Source organism: Colias croceus, chromosome 21 (assembly GCF_905220415.1).
Source record: "Colias croceus chromosome 21, ilColCroc2.1".
NCBI lineage: Eukaryota > Metazoa > Arthropoda > Insecta > Lepidoptera > Pieridae > Colias > Colias croceus.
The window spans coordinates 7,226,311-7,253,645 of NC_059557.1; the positions used below are offsets into that span (position 1 = coordinate 7,226,311).

General features: G+C 32.4%; 1 protein-coding gene across 7 annotated transcripts in view; it reads left to right on the forward strand.

Moving 5' to 3' along the window:
• LOC123701253 (brain tumor protein) overlaps positions 1-27,335 on the forward strand; it is a 366,899-nt gene that overhangs the window by 277,856 nt on the left and 61,708 nt on the right. For all 7 annotated transcript variants that reach the window (XM_045648669.1, XM_045648670.1, XM_045648673.1 and 4 more), the window contains one exon: positions 4,919-4,993. The gene's annotated coding sequence lies outside the window, so the exon portion shown is untranslated. The remainder of the gene's footprint in view (positions 1-4,918; positions 4,994-27,335) is intronic.

Sequence of the window (27,335 nt, forward strand, 5' to 3'; positions counted from 1 at the left end):
TTTTCGACTGTCGAAAGATTTCTTTAACTACAGAGATTGATGAATTTTTGTCAAGATTTATGCTTTTTATAAGTAACTAGCTTTTCTCCCGCGTCTTCGCCCTTTTCAAAGGAAAACCCGCATTCCCGTTCCCGTGGGATTTCCGGGATAAAACCTATCCTATGTGTTAATCCAAGTTACCCTCTATATGTGTGCTAAATTTCATTATAATCGGTTCAGTAGTTTATGCGTGAAAACCCTACATACATACATACAGACCTTTCCTCTTTATAATATTAGTATAGATAGTATAGATGTAGTACTGTGGTAGTACCTAGTTAATGTGTGCGGAGAAAAAAATAATAAGCACCCTAAAATAATAAAGCAGACAAAGCCGCAATTAATGGCTAGTTTAATTTACAATTGTACTCAAACTAATGACATGGCAACATGCAATATCGTATTCAATTAAATATTATCCCTCACTAAATATCCTCTTACGGCAACGGGTCGAAGGCTCACGTTATAATTGCTGTGTGAATTTCAACTATATCCAAACAAATTAAGGTTTAAATTACGTTGTAACGTATACAATACCAAGGGCGCTATAGGGGTGACGCTTTTAAAATATTGATTAATTAATTAAAAGACATAACATTTTACCTACTGTCGCGTTTTGTTTATAGGAAGCGACGTTTCCCGGTACAATTTTATAGAAATTTAAACTTCGTTTGTAAAATATTATATTGTGATTAATTTTATTCCGATCAAAAGTGAGATAAATTAATGGGATCGCATTGTACATTAATTACATGTGACAGGAATTAATTTCACAGTAGATTATGTAATTGAGTTTGCGTATTTCTGTTTTGGTATTATGATGATTAATCCGAGACTTAATAATAATAAGTCTTGATGGGACTTTTACTGGTAGATAGCGAGATAGTCCAAGTTATAAAGCGAAAGAACTTAGGTACGTGTATGGGCTACGTATTCGAATGGAAAAAGAAAGAACATACGCAAATGTTACATGTAATGTTAATGTTAATTCTTAAGTCAGTAGCAAAATGTATTCAATAAAAAACAAAGGTACAAAGACTGAATACAATTAATAAATACCACAACACAATAAACAAGCTCTTACAAAGTTCTGTTTGAAGAAGCCAGTGTCAATTAATAGCACGAATCGAAGCGAGTGCTTCGTTAGAAAGTTCTAGAAGCGTTCCAAGTAAAACAACTAATACGAACATGAAGTGTAACTGAGTTAGCTGGCTAATGAGTTCAAATGGTGAGCGAACTTAACCTCTTAGTTTGTTATGATCGCCTGGTACTTGTGTTGCGCTGTTACTGTTTGTAGAAGAGAATGGGTACGGTTTGAAAATAAAATTAAGTCTTTTGTTGGTAAGGGAACTATTAAACTACTCGCATGTTATGATCGCCTAGTACAAGTGCATCGTGTGACTGCTAGATAGAAAGCAAAATGAAAAAAAAAAAAAACATTGACGACCTAAATAATGAATCAAATAGATTTTCATAAAAGGCTGTATAGATCGCAGCTTATCGCAGTTTAAATCATTCTTTAAAACCCTAACATTTGTCACTCGCATGGAATAAAATATGTACCAACAAAACTACACAACAATTTAGCACAAAAATCGAGTTTTATCAAAGTCTATTTTATGAAAAACGAGGACTAAAAGTCAGATGGATTTTGTTTAGTTCAGTGTCGCAACATTGCAGCTATTCGTCAAACTAAGCTGTTTTTTTAAATATATTTTACGTACAGTAACACATTTTGTTATTCCGTAACAGAATAAATAAACATTTTCGTTATAATCTGAACTCAAACAAACATAATTATATGATAATCACGTGCATAACCGCAAATCAAAACATCAGGCTTAACAACGATGAAGACATAAAGCGATGTAGCGTTGTTACGAGTCCGCTTTAATTAAAACGTAAGCGATTCCAGCGCTTAATGATCAGGTGTCCCTTGTAAATAGGTCCCTATATTTGCATATGTATTCAGGGATGATTTTGGGCCGGTTTCAATTATAAGAAAAAGTCGTAATGGAAGATGTAAAGACATTAATTTCATTCAGATTTAAGTAACGATTAAGTTGTATGTTAATTGAAAAAATACAATAATTAAAAAAAATAAAATTAGTTTTTTTAATTGTATCTCTTTTTTTTGCGATTTATTTACGCTAGATTTAATTCATTTTTCAACAGTTATAGCTCATTAATTATTAACAATCTAAGAAAAGAAAAAAACTGTTGTTAATAGTATTCTAATGTTACCTTATTGTTTTTTTTTTCAATAAATTATAATATGTCTATTGACCCATCCACTTCCCGACTGCGCGTCACGTCGCTTAACCTCGAAAGAAACTGCAGGATAATTTATAAAGCTGTCGACTTTGATCCACTCCAGCATCCAGTTACAAACGCAGAGGAAGTGGCGCTAGCTCAAAGGGAATCCTAAATTTGGCTAAAGCAGTGTACATAGGTATTACCTAGGTTATGTAGGTATGTACCTACTTGTCTGGACCGCGAGGTATTAGGTTTGCTTTGAAAGTAATTGGACTTTAAAAGAGCATTTGAAAGGAAGGATGCGGTAAGAGATACCTGTAGTTTTTGGTTGTTTGTAGGTTAGTGTGAACTGTGAAGATATTTTAGATGTTTGTGTTTGTTATAAAAACATTGAAATATAGATATGGAACAAAGTTGTGTTATACATAAGAAAAGTTAATATAGTTTCCTTATGAAGTGTTTATGACTTATAGATGTATCTAAATTATGTATAACAATTGTGATTTGAATAATATGTACAATATTAACATATAAAGTATTTGAACTTCCGTACTAAATTATGACATACTAGCTGTGCCTCGTGGCTTTACCCATATTACTCCGCTCCTATTTGTCTTAGTGTGATGATATATAGCCTTATAGCCTTACTCGATAAATGGGCTATCTAACACCGAAACAATTTTTCAAATAGGACCAGTAGTTCCTGAGATTAGCGCGTTGAAACAAACAAACTCTTCTTCTTTACAATATTAAGTATAGATAATACCTATATCTATTCTTCCGAACCTTGGACGTATTGCAAAACGTTTGAACAGACAGACATAGATTAATCTAAATTATTTAATTATGAACCCATTCGATTGTGTGGGTGCTAATGGTTCTGACATCTGTGTCGACCTTCTCAAAACCAATTGGATATTTTCGCTACGAGTCTTTAAATACCTTGTTATTGTAACTCTATAGGATTATTTAGTACACAATGATTATCGAATTTCGTTAGGTTCTGAGTAGCCAATTTGATAGGTAATTTAGTACCTAAGTATAGAAGATTTTAATATAATATATCTATCACTACAAAGTATAAGACAAAGTCGCTTTCTCAGTCTCTTTGTATGCTTAAATCTTAAAAATAACGCAACGGATTTTCATGCGTTTTCTTAAATGGGTAGATTGATTCAAGAGGAAGGTTTAAGTGCATATTTTATTAGGTTTTAGACAAATAGGGAGAAGCCGCGGGCGGAAAGCTAGTAAAGCTGTATAAATCTTACTTACTTCGATCAATATTTTGACAGTAAATATAACAGAAACTCTAACTAATCCACGGTTAGGTACATTAAATCTCGGTTTAATCAGTCACAAAGTAATTTATTCGCGAGTACGTTGTTTTGTCTCGCACGTATGACATTAGGTAACCTTGGGTAGAGGCTCAATCGACGCAGGTAGATTCGTATCTGGGTTAGGTCTAGAATCCAGGGTTGGTGCTAAACTGTATATATATGATTTATTTTCGTAGTAATATGTCATTATACTACTATAAGTAGTACATCTATTGTTCAGTTTCTGTTGTGACACATTGACTGAGTAGGTATTGACTTATTATTACTTTCATTAAATGTTAACAACAAATAGGTAGTAATAGTTTTGTTCTGTTACTGTGTTGTTGTCGTAATATAATTTTATTCGATACTTTCGTTAATGTGATGTAACATTATATTATAATATTATTTGTTTTTCATAACATAATTATAGTAATTAATAACCTAGGTTATAGGTTTTTAGCAGAAATTTCCGAAGGAGTTTTACGTGTTTATCTAGTTTATCTATATTATCATGTAGACCGGGTAACTTAAAAAATGTCTAGGCAGTATTAGTTGAAACCTTTCGTTACTTTTTGTCATAATATATGTAAAAACTATTTCCACAGGATACTTCTCTAGGTAGGATATGAGTAATCATATTTCTGCTAGTTACCTTTTACCGAGGTTGCCTGTAAGAGATCACTACTAAGTGATAAGGCAGCCAAGTTAGTTGTAGTCTGTTTTTAGGTGTAAGTAATTCTAAGGTTTCCTATTTGTACAACTATTAAAGTGTTAAATAAATAAATTAAACCAATAAGCAGTTCAGTTTATTAAGTCATCCAGTAGGTAATAATAGCGTTATAATTATCGCTTTTAGTGAAGAACCATCCGAACGGATGACTGAAATAGTTCATTATCTATTTACATTTGGATGGTCATCACATGTTACATACACTCTGACACCTGGGTTCGGTATTTCCGCTTTATTTAATAGATGGTTTAGAGGAAATGTATGGAGCTAAATATTATGTTTTGTTTTAAACTGCTGGATTGATTTTGATGATAATTTAATGTGCGTGGAAGTAAACATCTCTTTATGTACACATTTTTATGTGATTTTTATTTTTGCCAAAATCACGGACAATTTTAAATTTTCAATCTTTCCTACATAGAAAATTTAAAATTAAGAAACTTTTTTTACTATTAATGCATACTTCATTTTATGCCAAACTGTACTATTTATGTATAGGTTTTAATGAAGATAGATTGTAATCTTAACGGAAACTACTGAGAAAATAATTAATTATTTCTCTAATTTGTTTCAGATTAAATACCCCAAACGGATGAGGCGTATTGGCCACGGACCATGAATTAGATATCGCTAAAAACGATATCGAAACGTAAGTACTATCGAATTGACACTACATATAGGTGAAATAACATAAAGGCCTATTCAAACAAGAGCGGTATCCGCTACCGCCGTGGTTTGAATAAGCCTTAACCTTAATTTGTGATTTTAGTATTTAAGCGCCATCTAGCGGAGCTTATTTAAAACATATGATAGACGTTCGTTAATAATTATTAATAGATGAAAGGAAAATTTACAAATAATGATAGCATTATAATAAATGTACCTACTTATACGTTTATTAATAAATAAAAGCTGTATAATATCCTAAGGATTTCTGTCTGATCAGTCACATTAATTACTAATTAATTATCGTAATTATAATGACCAATTAATATTTTTGTAACACTGATTGAACAAAGAATAAGACGATTACATAATATATCTATTAACTATTTTAGTTTATGCTAAGTTGCTACCAAACGAATTACTACAAAAAATGGCGTGTATGCCAAGCACACGTGTCAGAAGTGAAACTTTTTTAGCAAGATTCAAAGACACCAAAATCGTCGCCTTACTCCATGACGCGACCTTGAAATTTTACTGTCAACGCGCTTAAACAAGTTTCACTTCGACAAGTAACCGTCCCCACAAAACAGCATTATTACTTAACCAACCCACGCACTCAAATCTCTTTATACTATGACAAAACCAAATAAAATACCGTATATGTAATCCCACAAAATCTCATTCCCTAACGAGATTTGTTAATATTCACAAACATTCATTACGCACATTATAAAATCAGTTTTCATACAAGACTTTCCAGTTTCCTACCCTCCATTGTTGAGGAACTAAATAATTATTCAAACACGAAGATGTTTGTTTAGGAGCTTCTCAAATATATGTTATACGGATTACGCTCTTATTGTTATATGACTATGGTTGAAGTTGCGGTGGCTGTATTATTCTGGTACGCAATCAACTGTGTTGATTAGAAAGATTTGGAAACCTTAGGCTGGGATTCAAGTCGTCCTCTGTTGAAGATACGCTTATTTGTATTTCATTGTATACTATTTGATCTGGTAATTGTATTAACTAGACTAATTGACTTCTATTTTCCTAAATTCATTGGATAGGGCTACGTTAGTTTAGTAGGTAGTTAGTATTTAAGACATCTTGGCAAATTAGTGTCAAGGAACGGATCCATCTATCAATCTACGGGCTTTTTCTTGTACTCGTAGAAGAATATTCTGACTTTTTTTCGCAAATACTCTCTCGGCCGATATATACAGTAATTAGTAAATAACTAATTTCGACGCAATGTTTATGATTTTTACATGTATTTTCAATAAAGGTACCTATTCAAATATGTATGTAATATTTTGTTATAATAAAGTCGTGAGTATGTGTGCGTGTAATAGTGTACACTCGCAAGAAGTGAAACTTTTTTTATGACCTTATTTTTCAAAAAATAATTTACTATATGCAACTTTACAAAAAAACGTCGAATCACGTGTGACGGTGTGTAGGGATAAGAAAAAGATGGCGCGTAACGGGAAAAATGTTACACTAAATTTTTTGCCAACCGCGATAAAGAAGTTTCACTTCAATAAATGAGCTGTTATTTTACCTCGGAAACATGTCTGGTATATTTCTATGTATATAATTATTATCTTATTCATAGAGTAATATAAATTGTAACGATTATTAGCTATTCACAAATATAGTTCATATCAACAAACTCAATACACTGTAAACATATCTTCCAAGAAATCAATCACAAATAGATAACAAGAGGTCTTCAGTCTCCTACGCAATACTTATTATTCGTATTCAAATAAAAAACAAATTAAACGCCACTTTGGAAATATAAATACGGAATAAAAGTAATATTACGTTCAAACTAATGGATAGATTCCAAGGGATCAATTTTCAATAAACTTCTTTATTGAGGGAAGTTTAATAGAATTCTACTGAACGATAGTATCAAGTGATTTTATTAGCATGTGCTTATTTTAATTTTAAAATTTTATTTTGTTGGCAATTATTATAGGTTATGTTTTTTAATCAGTTTCAGTCTTATTTTGTATGGATTCCAATGTAAGATGTATCTTATTAGATTATTATTAGTGTTTGCGTAAGTCAAATAATTTGATGAACATATTTTGATGACATTTTAAGTATTATTAGTAGTAGTGAGTATAAGTAGTAACTTAAATAATCTTATAATATTAAAATGAATCCCAAAATGTGTTAGTAAGCGCATAACTTGAGAACGGCTTAACCGATTTCGTTAATTCTTTTTTTATAATATTCCTTGAAGTTCGAGGATGGTTCTTATGTAGAGAAAACGTGAATATGTACCACGGGCGAAGCCGGGGCGGACCAATAGTTAAATAATATTAACGTAAGTTATGGATGAATACATCGCTGTGTAGGTAAACTACAAAATCGGGATTTTTAATAAAATACACATCTAAATCAGATAAAAAATAACACAATAAATAAAAGTGAAATCCATCACTCCTTATCAGATTATATTAATCGCATTTCGTATAAGAAAACTCAAAGTCAATCGTAGAATAAACACATCTAGACGCTAAGTACACATTATCAGCTTGATACTTACAGTAAAAAGGTATCGATTGTCTCTCAAGCTCTAGAACCTCTAGCTCTCAAGAGACTATATGTGTCGCGAGAGGTATTCGTCAAATATTATTTCTATTCTGTTAGTTATAGCTTTTACTACGAATTAAAAGTGACGTATCTATCTGCTATTGAAACACTACTGTGGTATGAATATATGAGGTAAATTTCGTCTTGATTCTATGAGAATTAATTACATTAAGTGCATGGATATATGCATGTTACTCTTTTACAGATTAAATTATCTAAAATTCATTACAATACAAAGCAGTAATGTAATTTATATACTCGTATATCCTAATATACTTTCAGTTGTGTTATAAGAGGAAAATCGTGATGCCAACAACATTAATTGTTCACGCTATAGTCCTATTATTAAGAATAAAGATACATTGAAAGTCGTGAGATCAAATGGGGATATATACGAAGCTTTAAAAAAATATTCTATGAAAGTTGGTAAGGTAACATTAAAAATCTTCTTTGAAGTCGGTTAACACTTAAAGTCGCTTGAATCTTGACGCTTGAATTCAAAACAAAATGTGACCCTAAAAAGGTATCAGTCAGACATCATTTATATTCAATACAGAAACAATCGTTTTATGGAATTACGACGAGTAAATCACAAAGCGCCGCGGATTGACGCGTTGCCTCTTGACAAATGAATTCACAGTTAGGGTTGTCACCTTGTTATAATTTAGGTGAAAATTCATCGGGGATTCGCTTTGCAGTAAGGAGATGTGGAGTTTATTGCGGATTGCTATTTAATATGAATTTGTTTAAAGATGTCTTGAGGTTACACAGTACACACGTCGACTAGTTGGATTCTTGTTAGAATGATTCATTTGTTTTCAAATACGACTCATTTAGACGTTAATATAAGTTTTACGTCTACGTAAATAATTAAAAAAAACCTATAAGATTCTTTTTATCGATGTATTTGTTTGCAAAAGTATAAGAAATCTAATATGTTTGGTAGGCAGACAGTTTATCATTGAACTGCATAGTTATTAATACGTTAAACATTTTAATTAAAAAATAAAATAAAACATCAATTTGACAACCCTAATCCCTGATTACGCACATGTAATCTGCTAAAACCGATTTTGCGCGGGAGAAGTATAAAAATATCCGGAATCGTTGCAATACATTGTGTAGAGATGCACAAAGACGCCATATCCATAGCTCCGTCGAGAACGGCGACACGGGTAAAATATGGAAATTTTTAAAAACATTAGGAGTTGGTAAATGCGCCTCAAATGAATTTCCCACCAATATTGACATTGACTCATTAAATAAACATTTTGCATCATCATCTTCTATTTGCCCAAATCAAAAAAGGTCTACCCTTAAAAATCTTTCATCAACCCCAATTCCTACTTATCCACCGTTCTTTTTTAATCGATTTACTGCTAGTGACGTTAAAAAGAATATTTTGTCCATTTCGTCCAATGCCGTCGGTTGTGACTTGGTTAGTCGTAATATGATTGTCCCTATCCTAGATATAATTGCCCCCGTCATAACCCATATTCTTAACGCCTCCATTGCCTCCAGTAAATTTCCTGATGTCTGGAAAGACGCTAAAATTATTCCACTTCCCAAAAAAACTAATCCTAGTATTTATTCAGATTTTCGTCCTATCTCCATTCTGCCTTTCCTTTCCAAAGTCCTTGAACGCCTCATTCATCAACAGTTTTGTTCCTTCCTTTACACCAATAATATCCTCAGTCCCATGCAATCCGGTTTCCGTCCAGGTCATAGTACGACTACCGCACTCGTTAAAGTCACGGATGATATACGGTACGGAATGGACAAGAAGCAGTTGACTGTTCTTACTCTCCTAGATTTCAGTAACGCCTTCAACACCGTCGATTTTGACATACTACTACAACTGCTTCATTCTCTTAACGTATCTCCTACAGTAGTTGATTGGTTTCAAAGTTACTTGCATGGACGCCGGCAACATATTTTACTGGAGGAGAAGAAATCTTCCTGGTGTGCCGTTACTTCCGGTGTCCCGCAAGGTGGCGTTTTGTCCCCTCTCCTTTTTTCTGTATTCATTAATTCTATAACAAAAAATTTGTCTTCTCTCTATCACATGTATGCCGACGATCTCCAGATATATACCCAGTCATCCCTTGAGAATTTACCTGATGCTATCAAGACTACTAATACCGATTTGCAAAAAATCTCGGATTGGAGCCATAGTTTTGGTCTAAATATCAATCCTGCTAAAAGCCAGGTAATAATTATTGGTAGCTCTTATTTTATATCGCGCATTGACTGGGAATACCTCCCTAAAGTATATATTGGCGGCACAATAATTGAATATAGAGATAACGTCAAGAACCTGGGGATACTTCTTGACTCAAATTTGTCTTGGTCATATCACCTGAAAGAAACCAGTCGAAAACTTTACGCTGCTTTTAGTTCTTTGCGTCGTTTACGTTATTTCCTACCGATTTCCACCAAAATTATGCTAGCTAAGTCCCTCCTTCTCCCACTCCTTGATTATGCTGACGCTTGTACCACTGATCTAAATGAAGACCAATTAGATACACTTGAGCGTCTCCAAAATTTCTGTGTACGTTTTGTTTACGGTCTTCGTAAATACGACCACGTTTCCCAATTTCGAAAAAAACTCAAGTGGCTTCCTATAAGACTTCGCCGGAATGCAAATACGTTGAAGCTTCTATTTTCTATCCTTTTCGATCCCAAATATCCTTCCTATTTAAAAACCCAGTTCAAATTCCTTGATTCAGATAGTTACTCCCTTCGCTCTGTTAATAACCTAATCCTTAGCTTTCCTTCCCACCAAACTAATTACTTCGGAAATTCCTTTGCTGTAACCGCTGTCAGACTTTGGAATTCTTTGCCATTAGCTGTAAGACGAGCTTCCTCTCTTAAGTCCTTTAAAAATCTTTTACACCAGCATTTTTTAAATATAGCATTTCCTTGATATTAACTGTACCTATGTATTTTATTTATTTTTATTTTTATACACACTATAGTTACTTTATTGTATTCTATTATGATTAATACAGGTTTTTATTATGTAATATATTATATTACCTACTTATTTCTTATTTTATTTTTATCTCATAATAATATATATATATATATTTTTTTTTTCTTTTACTTTTTCAGCCACCCGCGTTACATTAATTATATGTATTATATATCTATCCTCTACCTTAGGTGGCCTGGAAGAAATCGCTTTTAAGCGATAAGGTCACCTTTTGTACTTCGCATCCATACAAATATATATTAATACTGTACATTGCAATATTAAATGGTGTGGTACAATAAATGATTAAATAAATAAATAAATAATCAACGTAACGAGATAATTAGGAATTAATTATACTACCGTTTATACATCGACGCGTCCTCTTAAACGTCTGCGAGATATACGTGAACGAACTAACTAATGTAATCATAACATTATCAACATGACGAACATTCGAATTAGGAGCTACTACATAAATAAGAGACGTATAAGATCTTTACTTATTTAATGGAATGTTAAAATTTAATCAGAAGTAAAGAAACGAGGATGTAATATCGTTGCTAATGTTGAATAATATAGGGTTTTAAATAATTTATTAAGCTATTGCATAGCTTCTATCGCGGGCCTTGAGCGCGGGGACCGTATCGAGAAATTCCGTAACGAAAAAACCTCACGCTCTCAAATTTGGTATTATGTCATAAAATTCTCAAACCTCCTACCTACATTCCTCCTATCAACCGTCCTAATCCACAATTTCAAAATTAATGCCCAAATGTAAAAACACCTAGACACATTAACTAATTAACCAATATCGTGTGTTCATACCGCTGGCGGCCATATTGGATCCGTGTAAATTTGGCGCGCTTTTACGTTGACACTGTAAGGTGATTACGAGTTTTGATGTGGGAATATGATCGGTATTAATGTTCTGTTATTGTATAACACTAATACCTATGTAAAAACTGAAATTATAAATCTATACTAATATTATAAAGCTGAAGAGTTTGTTTGTTTGTGTGAACGCGCTAATTTCAGGAACTACTGGTCCGATTTGAAAAATTATTTCGGTGTTAGATAGACCATTTATCGAGGAAGGTTATAGGATATATATTATATCATCACGCTAAGACAACAGGAGCGGAGCAACGCGGGTAAAACCGCGGGGCACAGCTAGTTACGAATAAATTGCTACACACAAGAAAGTATTAGTAATTCCACAGTGATATAAGACACACAAACACGAGATAAATATAAATCTAACATTGTAATGAACTTTAATAATAAAAATCACTATCCCATTACGTATGTCGGTAAATCGCACAAAACATGACATGAAACCTTACAAGTTTTAAGAGTCAAGGCTGGGTAAACATATGTTTACCACTTAAGCCTAAACTATAGGTAATTCTTTATTTGATGAACATAATCAATACAAATATGAGTTGGTAATACTTATACAGTTTATATCAAGTTTATATACATACTCAATAATATGTTACAGTAAAATTGTGAAAACCGTTAAAAGGTAATACACCACTATTTTTTAATCAGTACAAAAAAATTTACAGGGTGTTAAGTACCTTTAACCAATCATATTTGTGTAAGAAATAACTAAAAACACTAACAAACAGAAATGTCCCAAAATTGTCCACATAAATATGTAAAAATTGTTAAACCTATTCTTAGTCAATGACCCACACTAGGTATTGTGTTGTAATTTTCTAGCGTACGATTTCGAATAGGTCCGCTGCACAGCTCCATTGATAAATTCCGGCAAACTCGCGTCGATGCTCGCCATCCTTCACCCCGCCAACCCCTTTCCCTCTGTGGCCTGCGCCCGCGTCGCAGTTCGCACTTCGCACCCCAACGCCGAAAGCCGAACGCGTTGCGACAAACAGTGCCTAATTGTTAGCGGAAGTGAAAACTTGCTTTTTTTTCGTACAATATCATATCAATTCATATCACGGGATTATGTAGTATGTACTTATGCTTCGTGCGTTCTTTTTGAGTGGAGAAAATGCGAGTGCAGCAGTACGTATGTACAGATCGATCGATCGATCGATCGCCAAATGTACGAACCGTGGTAAATGCTTACCAGCAGGCGTTGTCACAAAATGTTAACGTGTAATGTACTAGCATATTTTGAAGAGGATCCTCGACGTAGTACGAATGTCGAATAACGCTACGGTTCATGAATTTCTCACAGCGGAGTTTGGAAGTCAGTGGATCGGTCGAGGCGGGCCTGCTGCTTAGCCTCCTCGCTCACCTGATCTCACACCCTTGGACTTCTTTTTGTGGAGTGAAATTAAGTGAACAAAAGTGAGCCGGTTAGTGTCGAACAATTAAAACAGCGCATATTGGATGAAGTGAAAAGACAAAAAAACGTACCTACTTCTCTCGTTAAAAACAATTTAAGTAATAAAACGTGCACGTCTGTGTATTGATAATGGTGGTGGACATTTTGAAGGACAATTATTATTGAAATACTTGTAAGGTTAGTTAAGATAATTGTAAATACCAGCTGATTCTAACTTCTTAAACACGCCAAAATCGTTTTTTCTTTCAATACAGGTTAGGTATTGTAAAAACAGCTGATTCTAACTTCTTAAACACGCCAAAATCGTTTTTTCTTTCAATACAGATTAGGTATTGTAAAAACAGCTGATTCTAACTTCTTAAACACGCCAAAATCGTTTTTTCTTTCAATACAGATTAGGTATTGTAAAAACAGCTGATTCTAACTTCTTAAACACGCCAAAATCGTTTTTTCTTTCAATACAGATTAGGTATTGTAAAAACAGCTGATTCTAACTTCTTAAATACGCCAAAATTCGATTTTGATGTTTGTTTTGTAATTACATACCTCCTAAGCCCGGATGAAGTATGAAGGGGAGATTTGAATTTAGGAAATTAAAATAAATAAAGTTAGTAACTACATCTCTTGTTTCATTTTATTGCCCAAGGTTAGGTAATACTATCAGTGAATAAGTGAATGAACTCTGCAATGTGTCTATGATTTTAGTGAGACTTTCTTAAATAAACAAATGATTATATCTTTGCTATTTATCGATATAATGTAATTCTTACATCATATATATGATAATAAAGTATTCGCTAACATGTCCTTAAAGTTTTTGTACTGATTAAAAAATAGTGGTGTATATCCTACGAGGTTGCAAACTGTATTCGTAACCTTCGATTGTAATTATAATCAAATATCTAAGGATAGTTGAAAGTCGTCTGACTGTTTGTTTATTCGCTAATACCTAAACCACGCAACAAATTGTACCTAATCAACTGTCACTTAAGTAAAATGGAGAGAATATATGTGAAAGTTGTTGTAGTTTTGGCATAATAAGACGTGTACATATTTATAATATAACAAAGGACAAAGACTAAAATCAAAGTTCTGTATTGAGATACAACTTTTACATTGCCATTGAAAATATAAGTAAAAGAACGCTTTCAAACAATAGCAAAGAAATAGGAGATGTAAAAACTCCTAGACTACATCAATAAAAGCATAGAAAGTTAAGCTCTCCACTTAAGTCGGTATTTCTTACAACTTTGAAAGTAAACAGACAACACTTGCGTTTGATACAAAACAGTGTTCGAAAAATGAAGTGGCTTTGACTTACAAGTTTGGAGTAAAAAAATACATTAAATTTTGTATGTATGGTGAGGGTTGTTTTCATAGTTCATGTCGTAAATACGCCCACATGCATCTATTTACATTGTTTCCTTTTGGGCTAAAGGGCAGAATATTTAAAGGCAATTTACTGAAGCTAATCAAATTTTGTAACAAACCAAACATCAATGAAGAGGTAATACTGAACTTTTTGAGGCTGGATTATAGCTCTTATAATGAAATATTGAACACAATATCATACAGCTATGCTGCCGTTTTTAGAGCTTTTAACTGGGTGTGGTAGCTCCCCGGTGCAGTGGTGACCCAATTCATAACGTAATGGATGAAAATCACGAAACCGCTCATAAAATTATTAATCAACATACCTTATTTTGCCGTTGTAACGGAATGGTATCCAGGATTACCGAAGGATCGGATATAATACTGTTATTCCGATTTTCCATGTAATTCTTTTTCTGCAGAATGTGGCAGAACTGAGGTTAGGATATCATCACATTTCCTGTAGGATTTATCTGGGGAAATGTTGGTAATTATTCATACACTATGTATGTAATTCTGCCTCCTGCAAAAAATATAGATGTGATACGAATGACAATACATAAGTTACAGGATTGTACTTACATCAAGGGAAAAATGTAAGGTCAAGTACCGAAAAAGTGTGCCAATATTTTACCTATCATATAATAAGTAGCTTAAGGGACACAGGCGTACAGGCTTATGTGTACATAAGTAAATTAACTAACTAAATAACAAGCCAAGTAACATTTGTCTCAACTTACCTTAATTAACACAACGACGAATCTCCCATTAAAACATGTCAATATAAGATAATTAATATGTTAACTTATTCATAATTAGAGTGGCGGTGAAGTTTTGACGTTGCCTGTATTAGGGTTGACTTAATATGTTTAATTACTGGTAGTAGTATAGTTGGTACGCGACGAATAACGTTACCTAATAATTTTGTTTAGCTTTTGCCCTGGGTTACTCTGGTTGCTAATTATGGGCAATAGTGCCTAGGTAACCTGTGATATTTTGGTAGGCATTGTGTTTTATATTTCGTGCTTTTCAAGAAGCAAATTCCTTTGAAGATGCTTGATAATACTTTAATAAGTCCAGTATTCTAATGCACGAGAATAGCTCCAGAATAATCATCAGCATTATCACGGCATTAGGTACATAGCAGTCATAATGTAAAGAGTCATATGAAGCTTCAGTTATTATAAATTACCTAATCACCAATCACCATGTAAATAAAGCAGTGCACTACATCTAGTGGTATTTCACTTTGGTATATATAGAGGTATTTTTCACCAATTTTTGGGAATATATATCAAATCCAGACCTCATCTTTTAGGTCCAATATAGAACATTCCTTCGTATCCAAGTTATTAAACAAAATTCCACATACTTTCGTCACGTTCTGCTATAAAGACTAATAAAATATGAAACTGTTCCACAAAAAATGGTTTATGATCTCAAGGTCACGTGGAACCGGTATTCTCTCGTGGTTTCGAGTTAATGGCGGTAGAATTAAAAATGTACGTCGTCGTTCATAGTTGAATTAGGCATTATGTACAATGTCTTGGGATATGTTTTAAAATTACTGTTGAGAATAATTTTATAGATGATTTAAAGATAAGATGATTTAAATATTATATTTGCTATAAAATTAATAGTGTGATAACTGATAAGATATAAGGCATTCTATGATGTTATTTACAATAGAATTTCATTCGACTAGTATTTGATTTTCTTCGTTTACATAGACTGAACTAAAACCTCGAAAATATTAATCCAACATGAATAAATGAACAGTTTTGCGCTTTGCACGTAAAACAACAGCCACCTCTAACGTCACAGTAAGCTAATATGGAATGGGCTTGTTCAAACAAAACAACAAACCAAGACCAAAATTGGATTGCTTTCCCATATTCAACAAAGATTTATTCATCATTAATTCATCGGACGTGGCCGTTTCGAACACTTTACAAGCGTGGTCGCGTTGTGATAAACGTCATCATTTCAGTAATGGTGATTTGGCTTTGTTAAAAGCGTTTTTCCGTAGTAATGCGGTGATATGGAGGGATTAAGCTTCAATAATTGAGCTATAATAATAATAGCATATAGTTATGGAGCTATATGATAACTGATGTATTTTTTATATTTAAAATCAAAATACACCATATATTTTTAACACACTTATATTAGCTTCACCTGTATTTACTTACATAAATATGAAGTTATATCTAATATAATTATGTAAACAATGAGCTTACACATTTAAATTGACAATATTACCACATACTTAAAACTTTACTCATTACCATCACATCTACTTGGAACTTCGCTGCTACGAAACTCATAGTCATATACGAACCGGTCGTTTCTAATTTATCCCGTTTAGCTCAACTCCAACAACATCGACGTAATCTATACTCGTTATGATCTTGATAAGGCTACGCACCCCTTGTAATAACTCCATCAAAAGCCACATTTGTATAACGTAAAGTTTGACGTTGACAATCTCGTTTGCAAGCGAGTTAACCGCTTATTAAACTGTTGCCAGGCGGATATTTCAGTCCTTAACGAATTACTTGGTTTGACGGTAATTATGGGTATGCGATTTCAGCGGGTAGAAATGTATTTGTTTATGGTAATCTACATTCTACACGTTTCGCATAATGACATGTTATCAGAATTACTGCGGCTAGTGATTTGTGTACCATTTTTCCGATTGAAAGAAATGTTTGTTATGATTTTCAGCCTATTTGATGATCAACATACCGCCAGGATAAGTTTTTAAACGTTCAACTGATAAAATCGGATTTAAAGTCCAAAATTATTTAATAATTCTTATGCTTTGTTACACAAGTTTGCAGTGCATTGAACGTTTTTATAAAAGTTATTTTTAGTTTTTATTTTATAACGCACTAGTTGAAATGTCGTTAAAGTGTTGTGTTGAGTCACAGCGTTCATGTAATGAAGACCTCCCGTAGATTTTATAGTCAGAGAGCTGGCGGGCTATTTCATAAACTCATCAGTTTATTCTTTCTTCTCGTATATATGGCGTAAAAATCAATGAAAAGTGAGAGGATACGTCTTTTATAAATATTACATGCATTCTTATCGCATTTAAATATTGTCCTGTACTAAATTTAATTCAATTAATTAGTACAGAAAATTAATTTAATCCAAGTTCTATAATTGCGCAGTCTATAAATGTAAGAATATTATAATCCTATCACCTTATAATTCAACATATTAAATTAATTATTAAACCAATTCAAAGTCTCAACATTCATTCTAATATATTTACCGAAAAAGTGTTCAAGTTAAGAACAGATAAAACAAACAAAACGCCAACCAGCGCTCGGTCTACGTCTGCTATCTTTATATCCCTTTATTTTTATGACCCCCAGTAAACCTAACGCATTCCATGGTTCTTATTACCACGCAATTAGGTTCAAATTGCGCTATTTAATTTGTACATGGGTACCCACATTGTTCTTGCGTAGCGTCCGTTAAAGATTTTACGGTAAAGATAAAAATTGTTGAATTCAAATTCTAACAATGACTCACGAGTTAATTGTAACAATATTTTTGTTGCTATGGCTTTTTTATTATGTAATTCTTTCAGTTGTTACTCACGCTATGCCACTCCCTTTTTCTTCGACGCAGTTGGGTAAATTATCCCGACAGACTCATATCAAATATCAATTTTAAGATACATACTTATGATCTTATTAAATTTTGTGAAAATAGTTATTGAATAAACGATTAGTATTGACTATTGACACAATAAATTAGATTTTACAAAAAAAAATTGAAGCTGTGCGATATATTTTATGCATTTTAAGGTATGGACACTTCTATAAATAATATATTAATTAGTTTATTATTCAGCAAATTATTTGAAGCAGGCGCGGTTATTCATAACGCTCAAAACAATACATTAACCAAATTGCGATTTTAATCCGTTGTAAAGTATTTAATGAGGTACAAAAATGAAGTTAACAAATACTTAATAGCCCATTTAAGTATTAGTTGGTTGATTTATTCGAGATTACTTCCCTCTGGACGTGTCCGGGCTTAACGTTATTTTGCGATAAGCTGATTACATACGGAGCTGTTTGTTGTTTATAAAAAAAAAGATTTCGCACGCTTTGTAGAATACTTAATAAATTACATATTACCTTACCCTTACTTATAAAAAAGCACTTCAAAATCCGTGACGTAAAAAGATTTTAACATATAGATGTGTATCTTGTTGTGTTGTAAAAATGTTAGACTAAAGAAGAGGAATTCTTACTTATTTGATAAATCAACGCAGAAACAGAGATGTAAAAATACTTCTGCAGGTGGTAGCTGGTAAGGCATTTATCTACGAATTTAGCAAGTCGTCAATATAATATATTCATGCTTTAGAATGTATAAGTGCTGACATGTTTATTATTTAATAACGTTTCGTTCTCTAGTATGTTCTTATTTTCAAGCGTAGTAAGTTGTGTAGTCATTTTTATGAACTACATTTCCCGTCACAACCGGTAGCGTTTTACAGCCTCGTAAGTAATCAGCCTAACGCATTTCAATCCGTATCTTGCTGTAATAACATTTACTACTGACAATTTCATTATGTCGCCGGCGTGGGCGTATGAAACATTTAGCAGATATAGGTCAACGGTATGGGCTTGATAATTATGCGACTTTTAATGTATTAGAAATGGATGCGTGTATTTCCAAGAGTGTAACGTTGTATGGTTACAGCCTACAGTATTAAAACAGTTTGTCATATCTTTTTACTTCGTTATCTGTTGATTTCTCACGCATTTGTTAAATTGTTTCTTACAAATCCATGTTTTTTTTTTATAATATAAAATAGGCAGACATTTGACCACAGTCCTGATGGAAAGCGGTGACGCGGTCTAAGGTAAATCATGTCTATCGTGTTTGTCTGATTATCGTGAATTAAATGTGTCAATATGGATTAGATTCTAATCAAGGAGGATTAAAATTTAAAAGATAAAATCATAAATTTGAAAAAAAAAAACGACGTGTGGCACTCGGGGACTGCCGCGGTAAAGCAATTGCATCATGCATGCTATGCCTTCAAGCCACACCTCCGCCCGTCGGAGTGGGGAGTGTGAGGTTTTTTCGTTACGGAATTTCTCGATTCGGTCCCCGCGCTCAAGGCCCACGATAGAAGCTATGCAATAGCTTAAAAATATTCACGTTAATACCGTCTTTTAATACGCCTAACGAAACACCTACTGTGTTTACTACTACTACGATTATATTTATGTAAATAACAATTCATTGGAACACAATTTACACATTCAATCGAAATTAATTGAACCATGAACACTAAATGGTCCGCTAACAAATATTATTTCGTGTCAATTCCGACAATTCGACACAATTTATTATACATAATTATTAACGGTGTGAATAATTTTAACCGAATAGTGGCAGTTTCAAAGGCTACATAGCTTTGACACTAGTATGTTAATAAAATAACTAAGAATTTAGGGAAAGATTTCTTGGTCCATCTTTACCGCGCAACTTATTATTTTTAATTTTTTCCTGGGTCAATAACTCAAAAGCAAGAATAAGCCATCTGTGGAAATCTTTTACGCGCGATGAAAACATATATTTTGAAAAATTAGTCGCTAATTAAACTTATTACATGAAGATTTATTTATTTGTTTAAAATTTAATTTTTACAATTAATCTCGTGGAAAATTTGTCTTAGGGCTGATTTTTCAATCGTTGGTTAAAACTTATTCATCGAATAACGTAACTACCATTTTAAAAATGTATTGTAATTGTCCGTATTTGACAGTTTACAGGTGACATTTTAAAATGTTCGTGTAGTACTTTATTGGACGGATAAATTTTAACCAAGTATTGAAAAATCGGCCCTAAGTCTTATCACTTATGCTTATCTGCCGAAAATGATCTTGGTACATTGGACATTTGAAGAGTCTTATCATCGAAGTTAAACTCATACAATTTATCCAAATCCACAATGTAAAATTTAAAAGAGCGGTCATAAAATATAACATCTAGTTCGTCACGCACTCCATTAACAAATTTAGTAATTTTACATCGTTCGTTTATAATATTAAATGACGCCATTAAACCCTTTAATGCCCACAGGTCGTAGAAACTTCCAAATAAATTATGGAAGCTAATTTCGTAATAAAATTATAAATTTTAGGCAAAGTTCGAAGTTGACCGTTCTATAGCGAACAAAGCATGGTGCTTTTGTTATAGGAAACAATGCTATATTGTGAAAGATGAATGTATAAATGTTACATATAAATTGTTTGGATGAAACCTTTTTATTGGGATCGTATTTATTTTGCGGGTATTGTTCGAGACGTTTATTTCGGATGTAATTTTTGTAACGTTGAAATGCGATGGGATTTTCGATTGCCATTTTTTTTGGGACTTACGTAATCGCGAGTATTAAAAAAAAGTAAGTCAAATTATTTATGCTTGCTTTCAAATGAATACTTTTATCGTGTTGGAACATAATATTCGTCCATCGTTGTGTTAATTTTGGTCCTGTTAATCTGTTTCATCGATCGACGCTAGATGGCGTTGTATTTGTATTTACAAATTCTGGAATGTTCTAGAGACTTCGTGTGTTAAAAGAAATTGTTTTATAGTTAACATTAAAATTTATTTAAAACAAATTATATGGAATTTGAGTATTCAATGTACTTAGACAGTATACCTAAGCTAATTTAAATATTTTTATTTTCCAGGTAAGTACGAGAAATGATCGTAAACATCTGGTGAGCCAAATTTTCTTGTAAGAAATACATAACAATTGCCTTCAAAGAAATCAATGAATAAACTACCTATTTTAAATAATGTTTGACTATGTTATATTTAGTAATCGTCTTCCAACACGTCTAAGCTCTAAAATCAAATTTATTTCGCAGATACTTAGTCTGATGGTAAATCAAGCTATTTACTAGTTCACTACCACAAATGTCTACAAAATTCGTTGGATTACACTTTTTAACCGCATTAAAGCCGGTCAGAACACGGCGTCATAATAAACAGACGCGCCGGTGCGGTGCATGGGGGCGGGGGTGGTCCGTAGCGGTCGCCATGACAACCGCCGTGTGTTTACCCGCTGCATCGATCGGTTCCTGTTTACAAGGCGGGAATTATCTTTATGTAAAGTTTAGGCTAGTTCCTGATAGGTAATAAAGTGCGCTAGCTATCTGGGAAACGCTAGACTTGTTGAGATTTTTTGGTAGGTAGGTACTTAGTATTGGGGTTTTGATCGGGAATAAATGCAAATGTTGGTAGATTGTTGTAATACAATAATATGTAATTCTGTGTAATAAGTAGTTAGGACTTTTATAAAACGACGATTTCAGTATGTTCGTACCTTGTTAATTTTAACACAACAGTTTAAGTAATTATCTGTGAAATAAAGTCTATTTATAGTACATAGTTATAATAGAACAGTCTATTTTTGGAACTAAAAGCTAAAACGAAAATCTGATTACTTAAGTAAAAGATAATTAATATTTTTCCTAAAATAACACAATAATTATTAATTTCGCTCAACGACAAGCGACAAGAGACAAGAAATTTCCAAACATTATTTTACAGTACCTTCTAATTTCAGCGAATCCATTGATATTGACAAACGAAAATAGTCATTAAATTCTATCTATTTATATAACACGTTAAGTTCATAATCGCGTGACATTTTGCTGTGTAATTGACAAATGGATTTGTATGAATGAACGTTAAAAATGTTTCAATGGCTTTTGAATTCTAACAAAATATTATTTGTTTCATAGGATTGAATGATTCGCTAATTCGAGAAAATCGTTAAAAATTTATTGAGTTAGCTGAAACAAAATGTATATGGACAAATTGTAAAGTTATTGGATTAAATAAACTCAATGAAAAATATTGTTTTCGTATTGACACTGAAATGTTAGGTATATAAATATCTTAAGTTATTGCTGAAATTTTGTAAAAAAATACGTTGATGCGTGTTATCTATTTGAATAATAAAATTACAGTTTTACATTACCTATTTAAATTATACCAAGAACAACAAAGAAATAAGTGTTTGAAAATTACAAAACAATAAGTACATTCAAACCAAAAGCTCGCAGAATCATGTAATTTCAGCAAATCAATCAAAAACTGTTTTCGATAGCTTATTTACATATTATTTAAAATATTTGCTTCGATAAACGCCAGCCTCTTTAAGACCACGATCTTTACGAAGTCCAACATAAAATTTGATGAAACATCTCCAGGCTTGTTAAGTAAAAGCCCAATCAAAGGAGGAAATTGCAAAGTTCGAGAAACTTCGATTGGTTTATTTACAAGCCTTCCGTGTTCTGTTCTGTTTCGCTTATTAATAAATTAGTTGTTTCATCTTATGTGAATGGAAAATGCACTTTGTGAACTGGACAAAGGGTTGAAATCCTGTCCTTATTTATTACTAGCTTTCCGCCTGCGGCATCGCCCGCTTTGTCTAAAACCTAATAAATTATATACTAAAACCTTCCTCTTGAATATTCTATCTATTAAATAAAACCGCATCAAAATTCATTTCGTAGTTTTAAAGATTTAAGCATGCAAAGGAACAAAGAAAGCGACTTTGTTTTATACTATGTAGTGATTAGTTACAGATATTTTAGGAAGATAAAATAATAACAATATGTTTAAACTTTAAGCGGGCCAAAGTACCAGTATCTCAATCTCAATTTTACTTTCGACATACATATTTGAAAACTAAGAACAAATATGACTTTATTTGTACAGTAAAACATAAAAATAGATAAGTTATCCAACAAAGAACTGAAGTAAACAAAGCAATGGAAAAATTCACAAAAAAGCCGAAAAAAATTAAAACACATAAAAAAACGCCGTAAGAGGATAAATTACACAAAATAAATAACATAAGTGGTTGTCTTTCTAATAAAAGAATGAAAATCTTTTTTCCTTTAAGGAAAGTTTTTTAGCAATCAGCTTCATGGGCCATCCAAATTTTATGACAAGCTTTTGTTTTTAACTCAATATGCTATTTCATTGTTGAAATACGGTAACAATGTTCCCAGACTCGATTCAAGTTAGAAATATAATTATTTAGGTAATACGAATGTTCTAGACATCTAAGTTTATTTTTATAGGTCATGGAAAGTTTTGAATTGAATTTGTAGGTAATATTTTTTTAAATTTTAAGGCCTTTTATTCATTGTATTATTAACCCGACGTTTCGAACACTCAGCGAGCGTGGTCACGGGGATTGGGGAGACGGACTTTAGCTACAGTAGAATCCGTTTGTTTGTCTTTGTTATAATTTCTAAATATATACTACTCGCGAAAATTAAACACAAGGTAATATTGTTGTAATTTTTTTAAGTATCTATGTTTATACTGATGTTGAAACTTAACAAATATCAATTAAATTTAGCATAGCAATATACCGATGTGTAAAAATTTAATTGCTTTTTACGTCTTACGATCTTGCAACTAATCCCTGGATATTATGAAAAGTTCGTTTCTGTATTTTTCTTCTTCAAATTTGATATACGTATAAATCTATACTATATAATATTATAAAGCTGAAGAGTTTGTTTGTACGCGTTAATTTCAGGAACTACAGGTCCGATTTGAAAAATTATTTCGGTGTTAGATAGCCCATTTATCGAAGAAGGCTATATTCTATATATCATCACGCTAAGACCAACAGGAGCAGAGCCATGCGGGTGAAACCGCGGGGCGCAGCTAGTGGTTAATATACTGTGGTTTTTACCTATCCTTGATTTACACAAAGGGTGCTTTTCCGGTACTTCTAGTTTACGCCAATATTACACCATGATAAGGTGCTAAATATAACACTATTCAGTTGACTAGACTTCCTTAGGATCTGGAGCAAAACCGTATCCTCGGCCCGAATGATGCAAGAATATCGAATGACCGACATCGATATCGCCACGAAACACAACACTAAACGGAAAGATTGTTGCTTATGTAAAGTAGTGATGTGCGGTTTATCGATGCCATGTGTGGAAAAGGTTGTTTTGTTAACAGCGAAATTTTATTAAGATAGTCTCTTTGATTGTAATCTTATTATGATAAATGGTGTTTAAATTGTTCCCATTTAGGATGTTTAAAGATTGATTGATGCTTCGATGTTTAACTACTTATAATAAGGTTATTAATATGGTATTAATATGGGTACTAACATTCCAAATTACCTATTTCTTGATTCTAAAATAAACTTAAGGCTTATGTACAGAAATTCAAATTATGAAAAAGCAAAACTTATACAACAAACAATAAAATGGAGATACAAAGTTTTTAATACACCAGAAGCCAACGAAATATATCTAAAATAAATTCTCTTTCCGCCCAATACTTTTTTTTGTGTGAAATACGTGTCAAGACGATTGTCTCTAAACGTGGTCATCATATATAGCTAGATAAAACATCGTTTATTATAAGTTATTTTAAAATATTATTTAAATAACGTGACCTGATTCTCGATGCCTTTCATTATTCTCAAAGAAAATGATACGAAGAATTTCTTTTCAAATATACATTTTTGCTTAGTATTATTATCGTAATAGAGGCTTAGTGTAATCAGTCTATTTGTTATATTTAAGTCTATTCATACTTTAATAAATTTCGTGATATTATGTTGTTATGTCGAAATTTTGAACTTATTAATTATTTAACATGTACCCATGTATAATAATTTTGTCTGGAAAAATAAAGCAAAAGTTGTGTTTTATTTTTCGATAAATATTTTTGAAAACCGGAATAATTTTTATCGATATTTTATAGTAACAACACTACTTTATGTTTATCATTTAACACTTAACGGAAGCTCTTTGCAACCGCGTAAGTTGTAAGTGCATAAGTTATTACAGACCCAAATGTGCTTAAAGCATAAAATCGATTTTATTTTATCGTAAAACAGATAAGATTTTTTTACAAATTTTATTACTTTTACTTCACTTTTTGTTAATTTTGAAGAGGGTTAATAATTAAGTTAGCTATAAACAATGGAGTGTAAATAATTCTTCAATTATAAAAATACGTTTAAGTAGGTACTCAAAATTATAGATAAATAAATAAAATAAATAATAAATACTTAAATAATTATAAATTTTGCGTCGAAATTAAATTTTATACGTATGTTTTTATTAGATCATTGAATTTAATTTACTAGTCTAATATCAAAATAAGATAAAAAGTGAAAAGTAAACTGAAAATATGCTTTATTAAGAATTCATATAAAATTTTCTGAAATATACAAGCTTCTTTATATTTATTTGATCATCCCACATGTTTATGCTGCGGTAAATGTAATAAATGATTATTTTTACAAATGGTATTGCGATAAAAATTCTAAAATAAGTCCTATACATATAATAGCCCGTAGTTTTCAGGCATTACTTGTCATTTGACTGACCGGTTGGCTTCGTTGGTAGTGGCCCTGCCTTCCAAGCCAGAGGTCGTGGGTTCGATTCCCACCCGGGGCAAATATTTGTGTGATGAACATAGATGTTAGCTCTGTGTCTGGGTGTTAATTAGCTACATAAGTATTCATTTAAAATTAAATATGTATGTTTATCAGCTATCTGGTTTCCATAACACAAGCGAAGGCTTAGTATGGAATCAGATCGTGCCGTGTGTGAAAATTGTCCTGAAATATTTATTTATTTTAACTGTCAGATAAACAAAGGAACATATCAGGAAGCTTACTGAGACGTAGTGCAATTTTAGTTATAGACTACTATTTATAAGAATGCACGTCTTCAAGTCATAGTTACGACGCACACATGCAACCCACCAACGCATAGATAGTGCACACAGGCACACGTGTCGCGCATGCGTGTTGAGGTAGGCACAATTACCTATGGAAGGTAATAATATAATACTGTACCAGGGTCAACGGACGGGTCATCGCCCCCACCATATGACGATTTTTACGACTCGTAAGCGTAGATGATTCATCTTTCTGTTTAAGCTGAAACTCTTTTTGAAATATGGGCTATTTATAATGTGCGCATGCCTTGTAAACATTCGCGGTTGTTTATTGGTTTAGCCGTTTAGCGCTTTTGGTTGTATGTTAAGTATTCGTGTGGTTTTGGGAAGAATAAATGTTATTATGAAGTATTTTTTTCCATGAATAGAGTCTAAAGGTTGCAATTGAAATTGTAAGTCGATTACTTGCATTTGTAACTGTAAAATTTTAATCATAGATATTTAATAGATACTTCTTAATAATAAGGACGGAATTCAAATTCAATTAATTCTGTTTTTAAACAATCCAATCTTTTTTTTTTTCTCAGTATAGAAACAACCAATATTATACGCCTTTTTACTAAAGTTTCTATGCAAAGGGCTAAACAATTTTAAATTATATATCTAACACTGTACAGACGAATAAGTAGGTTAAGGAAACGTAATAAGAAATAGAAAACGTAGGTATCTACTAACTACGTACTCAGGTCTTTGAAAACTCATACTTTTTTTTACTTTCCCGTCTCGTCTTTTCATACGAACCTCCGAAATATGCCAAGGTGGTATAAATAAATTACACACAGCACTGGGCAGTGTCATTAAAACAGTCTCATAAGACGCTCATTAAAATCTCTCGTTAGTTCCTTGTGAAAACATCTTTGACTGCATACTTAGTTGCGAATTTTTGATAAAAAACGTACCTAGTTGGTAGGTAGGTGACGGTGTTAACTGGGAACTGTGAAGTTAATTAGCTGTTTTTTATTTTTTGGATAGGTAACTCAAAGTTTGAATGTTAATCTCAAGTTTCTGCAGGAAAATATCTACTGACTCAGTTTTTATTATAGTTTTAAGTATTAATGAATTAAATATTGCTTTTTTATCTAAACAGAATCCCTACTATATTATATTTATAATATTATAAATGCGAAAGTAACTCTGTATGACTGTCTGTTACGCTTTTCCGCTTAAACCTCTCAACCGATTTTGATGAAATTTGGCACGGACAATCTTTAGACCCTGAGAAAGAACAAAGGCTACTTTTTATTGCGAAATATGTACCAA